Here is a 14,837-nt window from a genome sequence, read left to right as displayed (position 1 = left end):
TGATAAAGGGGATATCACCACCGATCCCACAGAACTACAAACTACCATCAGAGAATACTACAAACACCTCTATGCAAATAAACTAGAAAATCTAGAAGAAATGGATAAATACCTTAACACATACATCCTCCCAAGACTAAACCAGGAAGAAGTTGAATCTCTGAATAGTCCACTAACAGGCTCTGAAATTGTGGCAATAAGCAATAGTTTACCAACCAAAAAAAGTCCAGGACCAGATGGATTCACAGCCGAATTCTACCACAGGTACAAGGAGGAGCTGGTACCATTCCTTCTGAAACTATTCCAATCAATAGAAAAAGAGGGAATCCTCCCTAACTCATTTTATGAGGCCAGCATCATCCTGATACCAAAGCCAGGCAGAGACACAACCAAAAAAGAGAATTTTAGACCAATATTCTTGATGAACATTAATGCAAAAATCCTCAATAAAATTCTGGCAAACCGAATCCAGCAGCACATCAAAAAGCTTATCCACCATGATCAAGTGGGCTTCATCCCTGGGATGCAAGGCTGGTTCAACATACACAAATCAATAAATGTAATCCAGCATATAAACAGAACCAAAGACAAAAACCACACGATTATCTCAATAGATGCAGAAAAGGCCTTTGACAAAATTCAACAACGCTTCATGCTAAAAACTCTATATAAATTAGGTATTGGTGGGACGTATCTCAAAATAATAAGAGCTATCTATGACAAACCCACAGCCAATATCATACTGAATGGGCAAAAACTGGAAGCATTCCCTTTGAAAACTGGCACAAGACAGGGATGCCCTCTCTCACCACTCCTATTCAACATAGTGTTGGAAGTTCTGGCCAGGGCAATTAGGCAGGAGAAGGAAATAAAGGGTATTCGATTAGGAAAAGAGGAAGTCAAATTGTCCCTGTTTGCAGATGACATGATTGTATATCTAGAAAACCCCATGGTCTCAGCCCAAAATCTCCTTAAGCTGATGAGCAACTTCAGCAAAGTCTCAGGATACAAAATCAATGTACAAAAATCACAAGCATTCTTACACACCAATAACAGACAAACAGAGAGCCAAATCATGAGTGAACTCTCATTCACAATTGCTTCAAAGAGAATAAAATACCTAGGAATCCAACTTACAAGGGATGTGAAGACCTCTTCAAGGAGAACTACAAACCACTGCTCAATGAAATAAAAGAGGATACAAATAAATGGAAGAACATTCCATGCTCATGGGTAGGAAGAATCAATATCGTGAAAATGGCCATACTGCCCAAGGTAATTTATAGATTCAATGCCATCCCCATCAAGCTACCAATGACTTTCTTCACAGAATTGGAAAAAACTACTTTAAAGTTCATATGGAACCAAAAAAGAGCCTGTATCATCAAGTCAACCCTAAGCCAAAAGAACAAAGCCGGAGGCATCACGCTACCTGACTTCAAACTATACTACAAGGCTACAGTAACCAAAACAGCACCGTACTGGTATCAAAACAGAGATATAGATCAATGGAACAGAACAGAGCCCTCAGAAATAATGCCGCATATCTACAACCATCTGATCTTTGACAAACCTGAGAAAAACAAGCAATGGGGAAAGGATTCCCTATTTAATAAATGGTGCTGGGAAAACTGGCTAGCCATGTGTAGAAGGCGGAAACTGGATCCCTTCCTTACACCTTATAAAAAAAATTAATTCAGGATGGATTCCAGACTTACATGTTAGGCCTAAAACCATAAAAACCCTAGAAGAAAACCTAGGCAATACCATTCAAGGACATAGGCATGGGCAAGGACTTCATGTCTAAAACACCAAAAGCAATGGCAACAAAAGCCAAAATTGACAAATGAGATCTAATTAAACTGAAGAGCTTCTCCACAGCAAAAGAAACTACCATCAGAGTGAACAGGCAACCTACAAAATGGGAGAAAATTTTTGCAACCTACTCATCTGACAAAGGGCTAATATCCAGAATCTACAATGAACTCAAACAAATTTACAAGAAAAAAACAAACAACCCCATCAAAAAGTGGGCGAAGGATATGAACAGACACTTCTCAAAAGAAGACATTTATGCAGCGAAATAACACATGAAAAAATGCTCATCATCACTGGCCATCAGAGAAATGCAAATGAAAACCACAATGAGATACCATCTCACACCAGATAGAATGGCGATCATTAAAAAGTCAGGAAACAACAAGTGCTGGAGAGGATGTGGACAAACAGGAACACTTTTACAATGTTGGTGGGACTGTAAGCTACTTCAACCATTGTGGAAGTCAGTGTGGTGATTCCTCAGGGATCTAGAACTAGAAATACCATTTGACCCAGCCATTCCATTACTGGGTATATACCGAAAGGATTATAAATCATCCTGCTATAAAGACACATGCACATGTATGTTTATTGCGGCACTATTCACAACAGCAAAGACTTGGAACCAACCCAAATATCTAACAACGATAGACTGGATTAAGAAAATGTGGCACATATACACCATGGAATACTATGCAGCCCTAAAAAATGAAGAGTTCATGTCCTTTGTAGGGACATGGATGAAACTGGAAACCATCATTCTCAGCAAACTATCACAAGGACAAAAAACCAAATACCACCATATTCTCACTCATAGGTGGGAGTTGAACAATGAGAACACATGGACACAGGAAGGGGAACAACACACTACGGGGACTGTTCTGGGGTGGGGGGAGGGGGGAGGGATAGCATTAGGAGAGATACCTAATGCTAAATGACGACTTAATAGGTGCAGTACACCAACATGGCACATGTATACATATGTAACAAACCTGCACATTGTGCATATGTACCCTAAAACTTACAGTATAATAATAATAAAATAAAAAATAAAAATTAAAAAAAAACTAGTCAGCCTCTTCTGTGCCAGCAGAGGCCAACTCCACTCGCTAGGGTCCTGCTGCATTGCACCCCTTGCAAGAGGGGGATCACAAGTACAGGACCTGGGGTGGACACTTTTGGTTGCCAGCAGGAGCAAAATTCTGTGCAGCCCTGCAGCAGCCTGTAGGGGGGTGCCTGCAACCACCGAAGCCCCAGAAAAAGTGTTACAGTACGTGCTCTTTTAGCTTTGCCACCCGTGGATGACTTAAGTGTTAACAGCTCAGTGGAGGGTCAGTGTGACAGCCTTTTGCACCTGCACTGGAGTTCTTGACCAGCACTCGGTAGGAATGAGGTCACACGAACAAATTAGAGATGGTAAATGTAGGGATTTTATTGCCATCGAAAGTGATTCTCAGTGGGAAGGGGAGCTGAAAAGGGAATGGAGTAGGAAAATAACATTTCCCCAGAGTCTAACCATCTACTGCCTGACTCCTCTTGGAAGCAAGTGGTCAAGCTGTTTCTCTGAAGTAAAGCTGCTTCTCTCCAGCCTCCAACCAACCATAGTCTCTAATGTCCCACTTCTTCTCCTCTTCTCCTCTCTCTCCCAGTGGAGCCTGGGGCTTTCATGGTTTTAGAAAAGGCAACATTTGAGCAGGAAAACAGGAATGCATGTTCTCCTTTTGGGCCACGGTTCCAGGCTTGAGGGTGAGGCACTCACTAGGGACTCACCCTCTTCTGCCCAGAATTTCCTTGCCTCCTGTCCCTATCAGTTCCATAGAAGAAATTCAGTTAACCCACTAAGAACTCAGATAAAAAACACTTCCCAGTTGGTTTGAAAGAAGGAGTTTGAATGCTTACATTTCTTTCATCTTGCCTTATAATCTCCCTATGTCTTTCTATAGATGAAGTTGTCATACTGATTCAGGAGTAGTGAGTGACCTACGCTGGTACAAAATGTTAATGATTGTTATGGCCCTTATAAACTCATGTTGAAGTATTGCCATTGGGAATGGGATTCAGATATTGCAACATCTAATCTTAAATTACAAAATGAATACAATACAAGCAGTAGTATCTCAATATAATTTACACTATATTGACATCTGTTTACGTGACACAACTAGTAAAATGAAGTGTTCAAATGAAAACAAAAAAGCACCCAGTAATGAGCTAATCTAGTATCATTAGCTAGCTACTAGATTAAGAATCTAGCTAATTAATCTTGATTAAGAAGAAAGTTCATCACAAATTCCTTCTGTTAGTGAGCTGCTTTATGTCAGTCTTTTCTACAGATCATATTCAAGACCCTCTTCAAGGACAAATGGCAACACCAGGTAGAACTGATAATACCTTGTGTTCAAAATTCCATCTCTGAATTTGCATATTAAAATCATAAATAGAAAAACTATACAATATTAATATACTAGAATCACATGGTATACCATTATGATAACATGTTTTAAATTATTTTACTATTTTTAAAATCTCCTATTTTATTGATTTTAAGTATTTTTCTACATCTATTTTTCTTTCTTCCTTCATCCTTCCTTTCTTTTCTTTTTATCCCAGTACTCTATTACTTGACCTTCTTTATTTTTTCTTATTTATTTATCCTTCTTGGTGGACTAACACAGTAGCCAGTAATGACACGATTATTGTAATTAAAATTGATATTTGTTCAAATTAAGTAAAATTTAAAATATACCTCCTCAGTTGCCCTAACTGCACTTCAAGTGCTCAATAGCCATACATAGGTGAAGCCTATCTGAATGGGTAATAGAAATGTAGGACATTTCCATTAATGTAGAAGTTCTTCTGGACAGTACTTGAAGCCTATCTATATAAAATATTCCTGGAATAACTTGAAATACCAGACTTGAGAGACCAGAAAGAGAAGAAAACTAATGTATCATATCAAGAGAATACAAGGACCATCATGAAAGAGATACTACTATCCACAGTCAGGATGTTTTCAACATTAATGTATATAAATCCATAATAACATGAAAAAAGTACAAAAATTTACTTCATTTGTAGCAAAGGGAAGTAGTTATCTAACGAACTTCTTATTCTAAAAGCATTTTACTACATTTAGAGAATCAAGTTTTAGCTCCACATTTCAAATTAGAAGTATATTTTCAATTTGTCCATATAGTGTTTTGATTCATGAAAGCTCTTCTTTATAGAATAATGCTAGCTGATTAATATAGAAGAAATTATAAAATTAGAAAATTGTTACTAAGACAATAAAAATCAATGGGTGCCAAAATTATTAGATGAAAGTTTATGTGAAACTGAGTACATACATAGTGCCAAAATATTAGATGAAAAAATCACATATGATTTGAAAGGAGGACATGGAAGCTTGCAATAAAAAAACTCCACCTGTTAATACTTTAAGTGATCGTAACATCATTAACAGAGGGGCATTCAGACATTGCATGTCTTCCGCTGCATTTGAATAACAAAATACACAATGCAACTTAGGGAGTATTCTTGTTAAAATATCCAGTCCAAATCTCTTTGATCATTTCAATCTAACTCCCATTTTAAATAAGCAGTGAAAGTATTTACCACATGAATTATATCCCACAAAAAAAAAACACATCTAAAAGTTTTGACTTAAAAAAAATTGACCTTTTTTTTTTAAATACTTAATGCATTTAAACAATAACATAAAAATGTTCCCAGGGACTGGCATAGGTTAAGAGACATGTAACTTATCAAAAACCAAGTCAACATTCAGAACTTACATTTACATTAATCTGATATGATTTAGTTTTAAGAAACCAGCATTAAATATTGTCTTTGAGATAACTTTGAATATGGACCTAATACTAGATCAAGTTTTAAAAATATGGCTAATATTTGTTGTTCAAATGACACTTTGGTTCAGGGGATGAAGCATAATAATGTAGTTTGTCTGAAAATGACATTGAACTCTTTCTCTAGTTGGCTAGATCAAGAGCAAGCTAGAATCAGTGATCCCCACTTCTTTGCAAACTGAAAATATTATGGGATTGATTGTCTTCTTCTCTCTGTGCCTCTACACTAGATATTTGGAATTTTCAGAAAACTCTAATAGTAATGTACAGTGACATCTAAGTGCAAACTTGTTGGTGCCTCAATAGTTTTACCTTTACTGACAAGGCTGCTGTCAAGGCTTGCCCTTACAAACAGAATGGACTCTTCAAAACGCACATCTACGCCAGGTGTTCTTTATAGCACTCTGCCCACTGCAAGATTCTCTGTAACAATGGGAGAATAACAGGAACTGTGGCTCTCTTCTTAACAAAACACTGACTTTTTTTTTTTTAAGAAGTAAGCAAAGAAAACTTCATATATGACAATTTCTATCTGACTGAGTTTTCTCAGAAAGAAGATTCAGGCAGAAGAAGCTTACTAGAAAGATAAAGGAAATAATGGTGGTAAAGTGGGAAAGTAATACAGGGAAAACAGAGTAACCAATAATTATGCTATTTAATTACCTGCCATAAATCCGGAAATCTTTTAAAATATTTGACTCATAATTATCCCACGTCAAAAATGCACCTTGAATTCTGTGTAGTAAAAGTAAATCCACATCTATACATTTGATAATGAAGCTGAAATAATCAAGAGCAAATACGATCTTAAAAGCTTTCAGATAACTAAAAGACAGGGATAATGATTAGATTAGTGTCAGACACTTACACTGAAAAGTATATGAAGATAACAGAAGACAGAGTATCTTCAAAATAGTGAAGAAAAGTTATGCTGCTTGAAATTTTATATCCAGCAAAATATCATACAAGATTGTGAGTGAAATACAGTTTTTATACAAATATGAGAAAACAGTTTATAAGTAAACACCTACTGAAAAAAACTATTAATGGAAAGGCATCAGCTTTAAAACAGAAAAACCCAGAAGAATTTATGGCATATTTAAAACAATAATGACCACAGCCAAAAATTTAGAAAATGGTTAAAATTTAAAAAGAAATTTATTAATATGGAGAAGACAATAAAACAAAATGATAAACTGTCACCCTGACAAGATTGTAGTTGTTCTCACTGCACAGATAAAGCCTGAAGTCACATCATCATAGGAAAAGGAGAGACGTGTTGGTGCTTTATATTGATCATGTTTTATATGGTGTATCTTAAACATGTTCTTAATTTTAAAGAAAGATAATGCACTTTTCAGATTTCAGATGTTTCTTTACTTTAGGTGCCTATTTGTCTTTTCTTTTTACAAGTTTAGCTACAAATTTATATTTTTTAAGTTAATGGTTACAATATTTTATGTACTTTTTGTAGGATATTCATAATATATAGAATACAATGTTAAAAAAGTTTGCTTTTGACATTTTTCAAACCTGAGCACCCAATATTATACATTATACATTAATATTTTATTATCCATGACAATTTAGATGTACTAGTATGTTTGCTAATTTCTTTATCAATGCATCTAGTTTTCCTGCCCATTTTAATTTATTTTTAATGCATCTATTAAAACATGTATCCTGTGTGTAGGGTTAGGTTGTCTGGGTCTATCTCTCTAGCTTAATTTATGCTTTTGAGGACAATTGCTTGCCTAAGATCCAGAAAAGTTTCTAGCACTTGGCAAAAAAATCTATCAAATATATATATTATTTTAAATTAATATATAATAATTGTACATATTTATGGGATACATATAGGTGTTTCTATACAAATAATGTATAGTAATCAGATCAGTGTGATTAGTACACCCATCATCTCAAACATTTATCATTTCTTTGTGCTGGGGAACATTCCATATCCTCATTCTTGCTATGTGAAACCATATAATATATTACTGTTAACTACAGTCACCCTACAGTGGGATAGAACACTATAGTTTATTCCTCCACTCTAATTCTGAGTACATCTTCATGACTTTTTTACTAAAATTTTGCACAGTACTTTGAATATATTACTTCATGGCTTTTTGGCATCTTTTCTTATTAATGATATGTTTGTAGTTAGTCTCAACTTTATTTCCCTTAAATGAATGTCTTTTATTTGTGGTAGCTGTTTAAACTTTGTCTTTAATTTTCTCAGGTTTATTATGATTTGTTATTTTTTTTTTATCAGCAGTGAATGCCTTATTATTAGTTTTGCTCAGGACACAATATGTTCCTTCAGTCTGGGAGTTCTTTTTCTTTCAACACTTGATAATATTCATACATACCAATTTGTTTTAAATATTCATGGTTCACCACTCTCTATTCTTCAAATCTTGTTTTATTCCTTTTTGTCTTCCATTTATAACACTTCCATTGTTTCATATTTTTAACTTTTTTCTGTTTCTGACTAGTACTATTTTTCCCCAGCTTTAATTTCAAGGGGTACATGTGCAGGTTTGATATATGGGTAAATTGTGTGTCACTGAGGTTGGGGCTAAGAATGATCCTGTCACCCAGGTAGTAAGCATAGCATTCAGCAGTTAGCTGTTCAACCCTTCCTCCCCCATCTAGTAGTCCCCAGTGTCTATTGTTGCCATCCTTATGTCCGAGTACCCATAGTTCAGCTCCCACTTATAAGTGATAACATGTGATATTTGATTTATATTTATTATAAGTGATAACATGTGATATTGTGTACCTGCGTTAATCAACTTAGGATAATAGCCTCCAGCTGCATCCATGCTGCTGCAAGGGACATGATTTCATTCCTTTTTATCATATTTTCCTGTATTTTTTATTTCTGTCCTGCATTTTGGTGACTTCCTCAGATCTATATTCCAATTTACCATTTCTAGTCTTAGTTGTATCTGATCAACTCTTGGTCAAATCCACTGAAGGTTTTAATGTATTTTTTCTAACGTATTTTAATTTTAGAAATGTTATTTTGATGTATTGAATGGTTTTTATATTTGGCTGCAGGGTATTCATGTTTGCTCTACTTTCTCTTCTCTCTCTTAATATATAACATGATTTCAATATACAGACATGTCATGTCTAACATTCTGTTTCAAACTGTTGTATGATTTCCTGACTGGCTAATTCTGCTATTTTTATCTTTTTCTTTTTTCCCCAGTGAAAATGAATTTCTGCAGTTTCTTAAATCTTTCTGTCAGAAATCATGACCATAAACACTCCAGATTCACATCTTTATGATTTTTTGGAAAAAGCAGACCGAGTCTGGAATTTTTTTATAGCCAATTCTAAAATTCAGGGAAGGAATTCTCATGACCTGGCTTGTAGATGCTCACTCCTGCGTCACCCATTACTGCATAGGGTTTTGGGTGTTAGGAAAGCAGCTGCTCAAAATTTTCCCTTCTTTAAGGATGCACCATCCAACAGAGGTTTCAATCAAAGCAAATATCACCGGGGGAGGGTGTCCAGGTTCTAGGCATCTTGGACAAAACGCACAAACTAAGCAAGGAAGGAATGAAGGGTTTCATTGAAAATGAAAGTACACTCCACAGTGCGAGAGTGGGCCTGAGCATAGAAACTCAAGCCCCGTTACTGAATTTTTAGGATTCCATTAGATACTTTGGGTACGTCCTATGTTAATGAAGAGGATGAAGTAAAGTACAAAGTCATTTATGGCGTACGCCCTTTGGAGAGGATATTTCCTGTTATAGCTGAAGTGTGAATCGGCCTTATGTTCCCTCCCTCCAAACCCGATTTTCTTGCCTCACAAAGATATCAGAAGTTTTACGTTATTTTGAAATGAGTAGTTTGGGGTACTGATACCATATAACAATCACTCTGAGTTAGACTGTGAGAAGTAAATTGAACGTTTTTCATTGTAAATCTAATTGATTTTAATAAGAGCATATGTGTAATTGAAAGACACTGTAGGCTTTTGAACAAGAGAAGAAGCTTGTGGAGGCGTAAAGTCCAGATTCAGGGCACATTCTATCTCTATTTCATTCAAGAGTTTAATGATGTCACCCATGACCAAGATTCTTATCTCTGTGATCTGCCTTAAGAAATGTGTCAGCTTTGTTCTCAGGCTGATTTCTATCAAGGTTCCAGGATGACTGCAAAAGTTACTTACTTCATATCCATATATAAAAACATCAGAGTAAAAAGGAAACTGTCTTTTAAGCAGATTGCATATATATGATTTCATTCTCTGCAGTATTTTCCAGAATCTTATAGATGGCATTGAATGGATTTGAACTTGAGAAAACAATTATATTGATATATCACCTACTAAACAACTGATGCATTATTGAAATATAAAAATGAGCTCAGTAATATATCAATCGACAACAGATGCATACATTGCCAAATAAATCGTTGAGCTTAATCGTTAGTGTGTGTGACGGAAACCTGAAAAGACATTTGCCTCAGCTAATGTCTGCCTTGCTACCACTTAATCATCAAAACATTAATCTTAAAATGTAGTGAATGTAGAGGATTAGCAGGGAGAAAAATGGTGAAAACTGAGAAATATAGAAAACACACCACTGATGGCTATGATTATGCTCATGGCAAGCCTGCTTTTGGTACACTATGTTCTAGTCACCTTTGAATATTTTTATGATGGATGTAGGCAGCTGATTCGCCAAAGTAATTAATCATGCAATGACTATATTTGTGTGTTCAATTATAGTCTTTATGGTTGATTACTTTTTGCAAAAAATACCATTACTAGTTCTATTTTACTCCTTCTGCCCTGGGCAACAAGGCCAGGACATCAATGGAAGAGACAAACATAAGCAATGTACAGATGAAATAATTTTTCTAAAGCAAGATGTTAAGGATATATTAATTTTCAGTGTCAGAAATATTACCTTGTTTAGTGAAGCTAAAACATATAAACATTCTCTAAATGTACTACTTCATTGCAATATCATCAGCTCTTTACCAGCACATTTTATTATTAATATAAAGAATTCAATAATGATTTTTAAAAAGCCTCTTTCCTTTTTCTCAAATGACTGATGAATCCCCACAGAAATACTTTCAATATTTATAGCCAAAAATCTTTCATACAGGCAATATCATTTTTCTTAGCTTCATCTCTCAGTAAAACATATCATCAAACTTCTAAAAACATGTGTCTCTTAAAAATGCTGGGAATATAATTTGTCCTAATCCTGAGAAGAAAACCCAAGCTTTTCCTTCTTTAGGAGTCACTCTTTATTCGTTTGGAATAGAGTTCCTTAGATTTATTTGACAAATGTTTATTGAGACCTGCCAAGTCCTAGTCACAGTTACTGGAGATGGGACAATTCAGTAAGGAAAGGAGGCCAACATCTCTGACACTGTGGAGCTTATATTTTTTGCATAATAAATACCTGTGACACCTAATAATATATACTTTAATAAATGGCAGTAAGAATTTTGAACAGAAATAAATCAAAAGATGTCTGGACATGTGCAAAAGGTTGAAATTATAAACAGTGTGTTAAGAGAATATGGCCAGGCGTGGTGGCTCATCCCAGTAATCTCAGTGCTTTGGGAGGCTGAAGTGGAAGCATCACTTGAGCCCAGAAGTTTGAGATCAGTTTGAGCAACATAGCAAGATCTCATCTCTACAAATAGTTTGTTTTTTAAAAATCAGCCAGGCGTGGTGGTGTGTGCCTGTAGTACTAGCTAATTGGGAGGTTGAGGTGGGAGGATTGCTTGAGCTCAGGAATTCAAGGCTGCAGTGAGCTGCATTCACACCACTGCACTGCAGCATGGGAGACAGAGTGAGACCCTGTCTCTTTAAAAAAAAAAAAAAAAAGAAGAAAGAAAAAAGAAAGAAAGAAAGAGAATACTTAACTGAGAAAAGTTACATTTTAGCAAATCTCTGCTGGCCTGTATAACCAGTATGGTTTCAGCCTGTTAAAAGAACTTTGATACAGAATTCATGCCAACAGTGGACCTAGAACACTGTCCCTCAGTTATGGAATTTTTGAATTGGTTTTGATACATTCTTGCCGAACATCTTGCTTATAGAAAATGGGATAGTAATAATCTATGGTGTACACTGCCATCATAATTAATCAAGTTATTATCTGTGGTTTATGATAGTAATATGACAATTAAAGTTAGTTGCTGGCAGTTCAGATTATTAAACTATAAGTTTGAATCGTGATCTAAGAACCAGATATCTTCCACGGTAGGACTGCAGTAATCCTTCCTTCCTTCCTTCCTTCCTTTCCTTCCTTCCTTCCTTCCCTCCCTCCCTCCCTCTCTCCCTTCCTCTCTCCCTTCCTCTCCTCCTCTTTTCTTTCTTTTTCTTTCTTTTCTTCTTTCTTTCTTTTCCTTTTTTCTTCTTTCTTTTTCTTCCCCCTCTTTTTCTCCTTCCTTCCTTTTTATTTTTTCTTTCTTTCCTCTTTCTTTTCTTCTTTCTTTTTTTCTTCCCCTCTCTTTCTTTTCTCCTTCCTTCCTTTCTTTCTCTTTCTCTTGTCTTTCTTTCCTTCCTTCCCTCCCTCCCTCTCCCCCTCCATCTTTCTTTTCTTTCCTTTTTTGTTGAGACAGGGTATTGCTTTGTCACCCAGGCTGGAGTGCAGTGGCATGAAAATGGCTCACTATAGCCTTGATATCCTCGGCTCAAGTGATCCTCCCACCTCAGCTTCCTGAGCAGCTGGGACCACAGGCTTGCACCACCATGGTCAGCTAACTTTTTGTGTGTTTTATGTAGAGATAGGTTCTCACTATGTTGCCCAGGATGGTCTCTTCTGAGCTCAAGCAATCCACCTGCCTTGGCATCCCAATGTATTGGGATTACTGGTGTGAGCTACCGTGCCTGGCTAATCTCTTATTTCCTACAGCCATAGAGCCAAGATTATTAACTATCAAACATAAAATTAATTGTGCTGGTTACAGAATTAGAATGTTGATTTAACTTATAATATTGTCCAGTTTCTCATATGAAATTTAGAGTTTTGATTGGAAAGGAATGAGACCTTGAAAACTGAAATAAAAGCTTTAACAGGACTCCACTGAAACTGAGACTCAGTCACTCTGAGCCTCTCTTGACAGTGGAAGTAGCAGGTCATCTGTGTCTAAGGAGACTGGTCTTACTTTCCTGAAAACTCACTGATAACCTCATCAGGGCATATGTTTTGTAGAGGGATACTTATTTTTCTCAAACTCACCACTATCACCTCCTCTTTGCACCAGACTCATAGCTAAAATCAAATATCAGCATGATCCTGGAGGCCAGGTACACACTATGATCCAAGAGGAAATAGCTTACACACAAAATATTTCAAGATTTTGCAAATACATGTCAACAGACACCTTCAGAACAGGTATGAGGGTGGATTCCAAGGGTGTTAGACCAAGGAGATTAGAATTAAACAATTAGAATGTGCACTTACTAAAGATTCTGAATTTAGTCTGTTAGCTCATGCAGCTGTAAGTAGCTCCAGCAAATACCTGCTTGGTTAACTGAAACTTATATTTAAAGGTGGACTACATTTAATGTGGTTGGTACTAAAGACTTTTCCTGACAGAAATTGGATTTGGAGGAAATGATCATAAGGCTTCAGGAGATAGAAAGGTTGGAATGTATTTAGTTTCTGCAACTTACACATCAACCTCAATCACATCTCAAAAGAAGGCCAAGAAAATACTCCCTCCAGTAAACTGATGAGATACATATTAGTGACGGAAGCATGGACATTACTTAAAAACCCAGTGGTTGTTCTGATTTGTGAGTCAGGTATGACTGTGGAAGATGCTACAACTGAGATGGGTTCCTTGATTTCAATGGGATGACTGGATCTTGAGGTCACAGAAGCCAAATGACAGCCACTTAACCACAAGAGGGGATCACTTACCATAAATAGCATGAGGGTCACACTAGTAATCAGAATATCCGGGACTTTGGGGATCTCTGGAGCAGGCTAACTGTTCATATTGTCCTCAGGAAGGAAAAGGATGATTATCATGCCGCAATAGTGCCTGATCTATGTAAGTGGTGGAACGGGAGGGAAGACTAAATGTAGTAGTCAAGTCCCAACATAAGTTTTCATAATAGAGAATTATACTGTCTAACCCACCTTTCAGACCTGAGTCACTTAATAGACTTAGAGACTTTGATTAAAATGGAAGCAAGGGAGTTATTTCATTCTTTTTTTTTTTAATTATACTTTAAGTTTTAGGGTACATGTGCACAATGTGCAGGTTAGTTACATATGTATACATGTGACATACTGGTGTGCTGCACCCACTAACTCGTCATCTAGCATTAGGTATATCTCCCAATGCTATCCCTCCCCCCTCCCCCCACCCCACAACAGTCCCCAGAGTGTGATGTTCCCCTTCCTGTGTCCATGTGATCTCATTGTTCAATTCCCACCTATGAGTGAGAACATGCGGTGATTGGTTTTTTGTTCTTACGATAGTTTACTGAGAATGATTATTTCCAATTTCATCCATGTCCCTACAAAGGACATGAACTCATCATTTTTATGGATGCATAGTATTCCATGGTGTATATGTGCCACATTTTCTTAACCAGTCTATCATTGATGGACATTTGGGTTGGTTCCAAGTCTTTGCTATTGTGAACAGTGCCGCAATAAACATACGTGTGCATGTGTCTTTATAGCAGCATGATTTATAGTCCTTTGGGTATATACCCAGTAATGGGATGGCTAGATCAAATGGTATTTCTAGTTCTAGATCTCTGAGGAATCACCACACTGACTTCCACAATGGTTGAACTAGTTTACAGTCCCACTTGTCAATTTTGACTTTTGTTGCCATTGCTTTTGGTGTTTTAGACATGAAGTCCTTGCCCGTGCCTATGTCCTGAATGGTAATGCCTAGGTTTTCTTCTAGGGTTTTTATGGTTTTAGGTCTAACGTTTAAGTCTTGAATCCATCTTGAATTGATTTTTGTATAAGGTGTAAGGAAGGGATCCAGTTTCAGCTTTCTACATATGGCTAGCCAGTTTTCCCAGCACCATTTATTAAATAGGGAATCCTTTCCCCATTGCTTGTTTTTCTCAGGTTTTAAAAGAATCTGTCCAGGACTTCTAATTTTAGCTATCCTATAATAAGAGCTTAGAAA

The sequence above is a fragment of the Pan paniscus genome, chromosome 6 (genome assembly GCF_029289425.2).
Source record: "Pan paniscus chromosome 6, NHGRI_mPanPan1-v2.0_pri, whole genome shotgun sequence".
NCBI lineage: Eukaryota > Metazoa > Chordata > Mammalia > Primates > Hominidae > Pan > Pan paniscus.
The sequence above is the reverse complement of the archived record's forward strand: the minus strand, read 5'-3'. Positions refer to the sequence as shown.